The sequence below is a fragment of the Panthera tigris genome, chromosome F3 (assembly GCF_018350195.1).
Source record: "Panthera tigris isolate Pti1 chromosome F3, P.tigris_Pti1_mat1.1, whole genome shotgun sequence".
NCBI lineage: Eukaryota > Metazoa > Chordata > Mammalia > Carnivora > Felidae > Panthera > Panthera tigris.
Genome location: NC_056678.1, coordinates 13,086,920 through 13,095,715, shown reverse-complemented (window position 1 = coordinate 13,095,715; position 8,796 = coordinate 13,086,920).

The window sequence follows — 8,796 nt, the reverse complement described above, 5'->3', positions numbered from 1 at the left end:
AAGGTTTTATGCTGAGTGAAATAAGTCAGTCAGAGAAGGACAGATATCATATGTTTTCACTCACATGTGGATCTTGAGAGACTTAACAGAAGACCATGGGGGAAGGAGAAAAAAAAACAATTACAAACAGAGAGGGAGAGAGGCAAACCACAAGAAACTCTTAAATACGGAGTACAAACTGAGGGTGGACGGAGGGGGGAGTGGGGGAGAGGGAAAATGGGTGACAGGCACTGGGTGTTGTATGTAAGCCAATTTGACAATAAACTATATTAAAAAAAAATAAATGAAATCAAGTAAAAAGTACATCACAGAGAGATTTGAATGAGAAAGAAAAACACATAAAGTATTCAAAAGGGAACCATGGAAGAAAGAGACTACGATCCTGCTATGACAGTATAAAGATCTGGGAACTGATTGGATGTGTATGTTACCTAGAGATGTGTGTGTGTGTGTGTGTGTGTGTGTGTGTGTGTGTCTGTGTGTGTGTGTTGGGGGCAATTTTTCCCTGTGCTGCTACCTATTTGCAGTGGACTGAATGGCTGAGTCCCCCAGAATTCAAATGATGAAGCCTTAATCCCCAGTGGGCTTTTATTTGGAGATGGGGCATTTGGGAGTTAATTAAGTCAGGTAGGTGGAGCCCTCACCATTGGGTTAGTGCCCTTATAAGAAGACAAACACGAGGGATGGTCTGTCTCTCTCTTTCTCCGTCTCTCCCCCTCTGTCTCTCCCAGATGAGGATACAGCAAGAAGGCAACTAACCATTTGCAAGCCCAGAAGAGAGCGCTCACCGGAACCCAGCCATGTTGTGACACCGATCTTGAACTTCCAGCCTCCAGAACCATAAGAAATACGTGATTATTGTTGCAGGCCCCCAGCGTGTGATGCTTTGTTACAGCAGCTGGGACCAGCTAAGACCTTGACCTCTGCAGTGAAGCATGCCCCAAGTCTGCCTGACTTGTTCTTCCCTACCACACACCTTTCTCTATCTCTCAGGGACAGAAAGCCAAGAGCTAATTCAGAGTGTGTTTCTGCACCAAAGCCATTGCTAAGAACACCTAATGCCTGAGAAGAGAACAGGGAGAAATGAAGATAAGAGAAAAAAATCTTAAAGGAAAAGGATGCAAAGAAAAAAAGATGAAACCTGGGGGAAAGTGGGAAAAATCAAAACTAAAACCATGAGAGCATATTATCCAGTCTCATTGGAAAGGAATTCTATCCTTAGTTAGATACAAAGCAAATTAATTTTACCCTTCCTGGCATTATTTTAATGCAGTCATTCAATGCTCCCTAAATATCACATTGGAAAAGCCACCTATTGAGTTTTCTGAAGAAACTGCCGGGATGGAGTTTTGGACGATGTCTGACTGCATTAGCTAATTGGAAGGGTTGTGAACTAACTTTCAGTGGAGAACTAATTTTGAGTAGAGTTAGCTCTTTCTAGTGCTCTTGTAAAGATAAAGGGAGAGAGTAAAACCCTATTCTTAGGTTTCACCCCAGAGGAAGATTTACAGTGAAGTTAATGACACTTAAGCTTCTAGGTCTTCAGCTACATGGACTCTACAAGGCCCTGAGAGGCCACATCTGTTTTTGTAAATTTTCAGAAGTAAGATATTTGAGCCACAATCAGTTAAGACTGCCGTCTCTTTACGTTCTCACTTTCCTGTCCACACATTTCCATACATTCCATAATTATGGGGTTTGCGGTCATTTCCGTGTGTACACAGTGATGACTGGCCAGGCTGGTGTAGAAATGGCATCCAGGCCAACTTCTGTGGCCACCTGTGCTTTCTGACCATTGTCACTACACAAAGGTGTGGGGCCAGAGGGCATACTGAAATGGGAACACGTCCTTGGTCCCGGTGTTGAGAGTACATAGGCAGTTGGGAGAGAAGGAAGCTTGCGACTTAAGAAGCCAGAAGCCAGTCTGAAGAACGTTCCTCCAGTCGTCAGTGGTGTAAACCTTCAGATGTGTCACCAATGATGTGCTTTTCATAGATCAAGACAGACCTTCTTCCCTGACAGGGGTATAATGCAGCATGTAGAGTTATAACACGTCGCACATTACCTTTTCCATTGTGATGGGAGTTGTGAGAAATAGAATGTTAGAATTATCAGAGTGCCTATGTTTCTAGAGCACACACTGGGAGCAGTGGTACAAACAGTGAGCGCGACTGCGTTTGAAGCCACAATTGTGTTCATCTAACCCAAAAGGAGTAAAACGACAAATTTCAATTGACTATGCTAAAGGAGAGACTCAGCTATCTTTGTAGTCTCTCTGTAGAAAATATTACAAAAATGTTTTAATGTGAAAAGGCAATCAAAAAGTACGCAGTCAAAAAATGTAGGAAGACAACATCGCCATAGGTCAGGCGGTCAATTAGTAAAAATATTATGTTATTTTCTTGGTTTTGTGATGTTCGCAGTATGGGTCGAAAAAATTTTTTTGAGAGAGAGAAAGAGAGGGTGCAAGTGAGGGAGGGGCACAGAGAGAGAGAGAGAGCAAAAGAGAGAGAAGCAGGGTTCACCTGAAGCGGGTCTCCAGCTCACCTGATGTAGGATTCGAACTGGCGAACCATGAGTTCATGGCTTAACGACAGAGCCATCCAAGCACCCTGTTACATTTTTTCAAGTTATTTTTGGGAATCTCTTTTCTCTTCCTAAATTCTTGTTTCTGCCTACGTCCTTAAATTGCAGAATCTTCAGGCTTCACGAAACCCCATTTGCTCTGCTCCTGAATCCATGCCTCATGGATAGAGGTAAGTGAACGTGCCTCCTCTTGTCTCTGTTCCAAATGACATCATGAGCTTCGCCTCCTGCACTTGAGGAGCGATCGTACAATCGCCCTAAGAATAGGTAGGAGTTATTAACATGCATTTCTTTTTCTTCAACAGAGTGAAACAAGGGCTTACTCTCTGGATTTCCAGATGCACTTAAAATGAAATAATAATGTTGGGCCAGTCTTGCCCTGCTTTAAATTAATCACTCCAGGAAGAGACATTAAAGCTTTCAGACCACCAGTGTGCATAAATGCTTTAGTGCCCCAGACCATACACCCTCTCTTGATTATTCAGGACACAAGGAAAGTTAAGCGCAGTAAATGAGGCTGTTTTATGATCCATTTAAATAATCTGAAAAGGAAATTAATACTTTTATTACTCTTTATAAGTGAAAAACTTCCTTAAAAATCTATAAGAGTTCTTTATGTTAGAGTGGTTAGGACTACTCAAACCAAAACATGGATCCAGAGAAATAATGGAAGGTTAGGGAGAGGATGCATGGCCACACAGATCAAAACGGAATAAACAAGAGAGGCTGGAAAGTAATTTGGGACTAAAAAAAAAAAAAATCACCTCAAACAGAGCCAAGAAAAGTCACTCGATTAGAAATCAGGTAGTAATTTAAACATAAAATATTTCTTAGTCTTTTTGAATAATATGAATTTTTTCTAGGGCTATGGCACTTTGGAAGGGGATTCTGGAGAAAATGTGGAAATAGTTTGTGACTCCGCCCACATTGGTCCCTTCAATACTTCTTTATGTGAGAAACATCCTCTTAGTCACTTTGCAAGCACTCATCCCAAACTTTAAGTGCCCACAACAGTCCAGTAGAGAAAGTAAACATGTCCTAACGGGATAGAAAAGTTTACTTCTCTGATGTCATCTTTTATCTACGTCTGCCTCAGTCAGTTCCAGCCATCCTGGCTGTTGCTCTGTTTTTGAAATACGCCTCGCACACTCCAGTCTCAAAGCCTTTGAATTAACTGTTCCCTCTGCCTAGATTCTACTCTCTGCTAGATTCTACAGGGCTTCCTCCTTTACTGGATTTAGATATCTGTTCAAATGTCACCTTCTCTGAGAGCCCCTACCCCGTAATTCTTTGTCGCGTTAGCTTGCTTTATTTTTCTTCTGAGCGTGTCACAGATTTTCAGTTCTCTAAAAGTCCTTAAGAGCTAATAAGCATTGGGAGATGGAACTTAATCATTGCATAGCTGAAAAGGAACACGGAAAGTAACTTTGCTCTACAAATGTGTCACACAAATGCCAGCTTCTAATCTGAAGCTCCAGCTAGATTTTAGCTGGTTACACCTTGTCAAACTCTTCTGTTAGCTGGACATTATCTCAATAATTTATTTCCTTTTATAGAGGCATTTAGACCACTCACATTCCCGATAGGCATCAGCTGATGGGACTCAAGCTAAGAAAACTCTAGGAATGTTAAGTGAGGGACTATTTACATGGTGTATTAATTTCCTAGGGCCACTGCACAACAAATTAGCAGGGCTTAAACAGAAGAAATTTATTGCCTCGCCGTTCCAGAGGCCAAAAGTCTAAGATCAAGATGCCAGTGGGGTTGCTTCTTTTTGAGGCCTGTGAAGGAGAATCTGTTCCTGCCTTCTCTCTTAGCTTCTGATGATTTCCTGGCAATCTTTGACATCCCTTGACTTGTAGATACTTTGCCCCCAATCTCTACCTTCACTTTTACATGGCATCTCGTGTGTGTGTGTGTGTGTGTGTGTGTCCAAATTCCCCTTTTTCTTTTTTTTTAAATTATTTATTTTTATTTTAAGAGAGAGAGAGAGAGAGAGAGAGCACACAGGGGAGGGGCAAAGAGAGGGAGAGGGAGAATCCCAAGCAGGCTCTGCTCTGTCAACACAGAACCCGGCTCTGGGCTTGCACACACCAGTGGAACCATGAGATCATGACTTGAACCAAAGCCAAGAGTCAGCCATTTAAATGACTGAGCCACCCAGACACTCCTCTCCTTTTTTTCTAAAAACACAGTCATGCTGGATTAGGGCCCACCCTAACAACTTTATGGTAACTTGATCATCTATAAAGGTCATGTTTTCAAATAAGGTCATGGTTAGAAGCACTGAAGGTAGAGACTGAATCCTCTTTGGGGAAGGACATGATTCAACTCACAACACACAGTATAGATGGGATGTGGGAGAATTGCAGTGTGCAGTGTAGTTAAGACAGGACTGTTTCTGCCTCTGGGCCTCAAAGGGTAAAGGAAGGACACGGATACTAGAAGAGGGAGGAGAAAGTTGTGTATAGAAGCTGCCTCAGGAAAAGCAGTGAATTTTGGTTGAGCAACAGAGCCCACTTTGGATGATCCATGAGAGAGGGAGCCGAGGGATTGGTGTCCTGACTTCATTCTCCTCCCTCTTTCCAATCTTCTACCAGGGCTCCTGCTGGGCCAACCCAACCAGAAGCCAGAGAGCAGGGAATCCTTTTGAAATAATCAACATAAATCGATGCTTTAGAAACATTCCTGGGGCACCTGGGTGGCTCAGTTGGTTGAGCGACTCTTGATTTCAGCTCAGATCATGATCTCACAGTTCATGGAATCAAGCCCTGAGTTGGGCTCTGCACTGACACCATGAAGCCTGCTTGGGGTTCTCTCTTCCTCTCTGTCTGTCCCTCTCCTGCTCATGCTTTTTTATTCTCTTTCTCTCTCTCAAAATAAATAAGTAAACCCCCCCCCAAAAAAAAAGAAAAGAAACACTTCTAACTGTTAGTGTAATCTGATTATTTTTAATTTGGTCTTTTGCATTTTTAGGAGAAACGCATTTGCAGGATTAGTTTACATTAGCTTAGAAGATTCCTGTCTTATTTTTCTTTTATAGTGGGGAGAAAATGCAGAGCTTAAGAGGAATGCGTCGATGGATGAAGACGTTTCTTTCCTCACTTGCACTGGCTTGATCAGACCATCTACCAACAGGATCTTGCCTGGAGTCTTGGCTCTACCATTTACTAAATGGTTGGAAACGGTGTGTTTGCCAGGCATGTTTGCTGTTGTGTAAAATGAGGAGGACTGGAGCTGAAGTCAGGAAGTCAGTGACGTTATATGTGATGTGACTTCCCCCATAACCGCAAAGGTCTTCAGTAAAACTGCTAAACTAATAACGGATTTAGGAAAAGCAGGCTTTATGTTTGGATAACACAGGATGAATGCAAAACAAGGAAGAGAAAACTAAGAAGAAGGAAACCATCAGGAATTGACAGAAATTACAGGCATAGTTCCAAACCTGCACAGGCATCAAGTTGGAATCTTAAGCCAAGTTGTTCTAAGTCTGCAAGGGAGAGTAGAACCTCAGCTGACAGTCCGAATACCCCTAAACTTCTCCAAGGATTTTTATGCTTTAAAATTTTTCATTCCACTTCTTTTAATAATCCCTCTAGTCCAGAACTTCACGTCTAAGTTTAAGGTCTTATTTCTGTAATTTCAGCTGAGTCTCATAGTTGTAGCAATAACCATAACAGCTGCCAGGTACCAGCAATGGAGTCAGGCTGTCTGGATTTGAGGTCTCAGCTATGCGACTTACAAGCTCAAGCAAATTACTCACACTCTTAAAACTATACAGTCTTTTCATCCATAAAATGGGACTATGATGTCTGCATCTATCATAAGGCAGTGGTGACTCTCAAATACATTAACATATACAAAAAACCTAACAGAGTATGTAGCACTGAGGAAGTACTCGATAATGTTTGTTATTAATATCATTTCCATATGTTGAGCGCTGTTTAAATAAATCATCATATTTAATGCTCATAAATAATACCCCTCAGAATTAGCTGTTTTGGTCGTCAGTTCACAGATAAGGAAATTAAAAGTCAGAAAACCTAAATAATAATTTAAAAATAGCTATTTTATCCATATCCTGCTACATTTATTTATTCCTGTGTCAATGTGATCACAGAGAAATAAATGTTTGAATGAATCAATGAATGAATACATTTCCTCCTCTGACCTTTTGTGGACCCAGAGAAGGGAAAGAAATAATTTGTCTCTTAATTCTGCCATTTTTTTTTACTGCTCACTCACACTCTAAAACCAAGGATTTAAGTGCCAATTTCATTAATGTTCTATTTTCTTTTTCTTCCAGAGAAGCAATAAAAATATTTATATGAAAGAGATGTAAACCATATTGCTTCCCAAGCTCCGACACCTTGACGTTTTTCTTTCTTGATTCTTCTACAAGCTGCCTTTGGAACATAATCTATGCCAATTGAAACTATCAAAATAAATTAAAAGTATAATTTTGCAATTTCTGAACCAAACATTCTATAAAAACTCTAATGAATAACATGTACTTTTCCTTTTTCTCGCTAATATAAATTTATTCTCCCAAAAAAGTAATCTAATCTTCTTGGTACAATTTTTCCTACAGAAATCCATACTCTTTATGGCTCATGATTTCCCTACTCTTTTCCAATCTCTCTTCTCAGAATGTAATTTGTGAGTCTTTGAAACTGACATTAAATGATCTAAATGGTCCTGACTACCAGCACTTTCTTTCTCTATTTTGGAGTTGGATATGTAACTGAGGTTAGTATTAAGTCCTACCAAATAGAGACAGTCCTTCTTCTAGATATAGAATGCTCTACTGAGGGGCGCCTGGGTGGCTCAGTTGGTTGAGCGTCCAACTTCGGCTCAGGTCGTGATCTCACAGTTCGTGAGTTCCAGCCCCGCGTCAGGCTCTGTGTTGACAGCTCAGCTTCCTCTCTCTCTGCCCCTCCCCTGCTCCTTCAAAAATTAAACATTAAAAAATTCCTTAGAAAAGAATGCTCTGCTGTGACAGTCATTGGAACATAATGACCATCAAATGTCTACAGTTTCCATTTGTCACCTACTGCTGATTCTAATCTTCCGCTGGTTTTGCAAGTAATTCTTTACTACTAAGCAGTTCAATTTCTTCCTTTCATTTGATTTAAGGATGTAATGAGAAGTACGCCTGTGGAGGCACGTACATCAGTCCCCAAACTACGCTCTGCCGGCTCCTAGACTACTCTGTCCCGTATTAGTAGGAGTCAACATGTACAATATGGACCCGAGGGCATGGGAACTAAAAGGGCAAAGTATAGATCTGACACCTGTCTACTATTGTGTAGCATTTAGTAAAAGACGGACTTCTTCAAAATTCAGTGGATTCAGTCTTCTGTGATAGTGCAGTGTCCTCTTCTCTAGACATCATAGGCAAGTAAAGAACTGTAACTTCATTACGTAAAAGTGACTGACCATCGATGGCTCCCAGTGAAGGGCTTTTGGTTCAGACTCTTTGCCTACTTGTGACATTGGACACTGGCGGTGCCTTGCTCTTTGATTTGCCTGTCAGTGTGCTCTCAGTTTGCTACCTCCCTTGTACCAAGGGATAGGTCCCTTCCAGAGAGCTATCCATCCTCACGAGTATTCCCTAACTTTTGAACCTTCATTCCCACACTCAACAAACAGGCACAGAAGGGGAGATAGAGAGATGAACAGCACCGTCTTTGTCCTCAAGAGGCTTTTAGGCTTCTATGCAGACATGAACAAGACATTAGATAGTGAACTAATATGTTATCAGTGACTCTGAGTTCCCTGAAGTATGGAATTATTTAACTTTCCCTCAAAGTCTTTGGGGGAGAAAAGGCTGTTGTGTATCTGTGGTTACAATATCTCCGAGCAGGAATTGTCTTTCCCTCTGTCACCGACTGGGCTGCTTTCACAAAATCAGGGGATTTCAGAGCCAACTCTCCTTTCACAGATAAGTGACCTGAACCGAGAGAGGGAAAGCAAGTGGCCCGTGGCCGCGAGGTTTATAGGGGGCGAATCTGGGCCAGAACCAGACCTCCCCGCGCCTGCTGCGCCTGCTGTCGAGCCTCATAGCAGCTCTTTCGGGGCTGAATTTTCCCTGTGAATCTGTAAATAACCCCATCCTCGGTGACATAACGGGTTGGTATTTCCCTCCAGTTCCACAGCAAGGCCTGCAGATCTGAACAGGGGCAAAAATTCACACCTCTCTGGATGGAG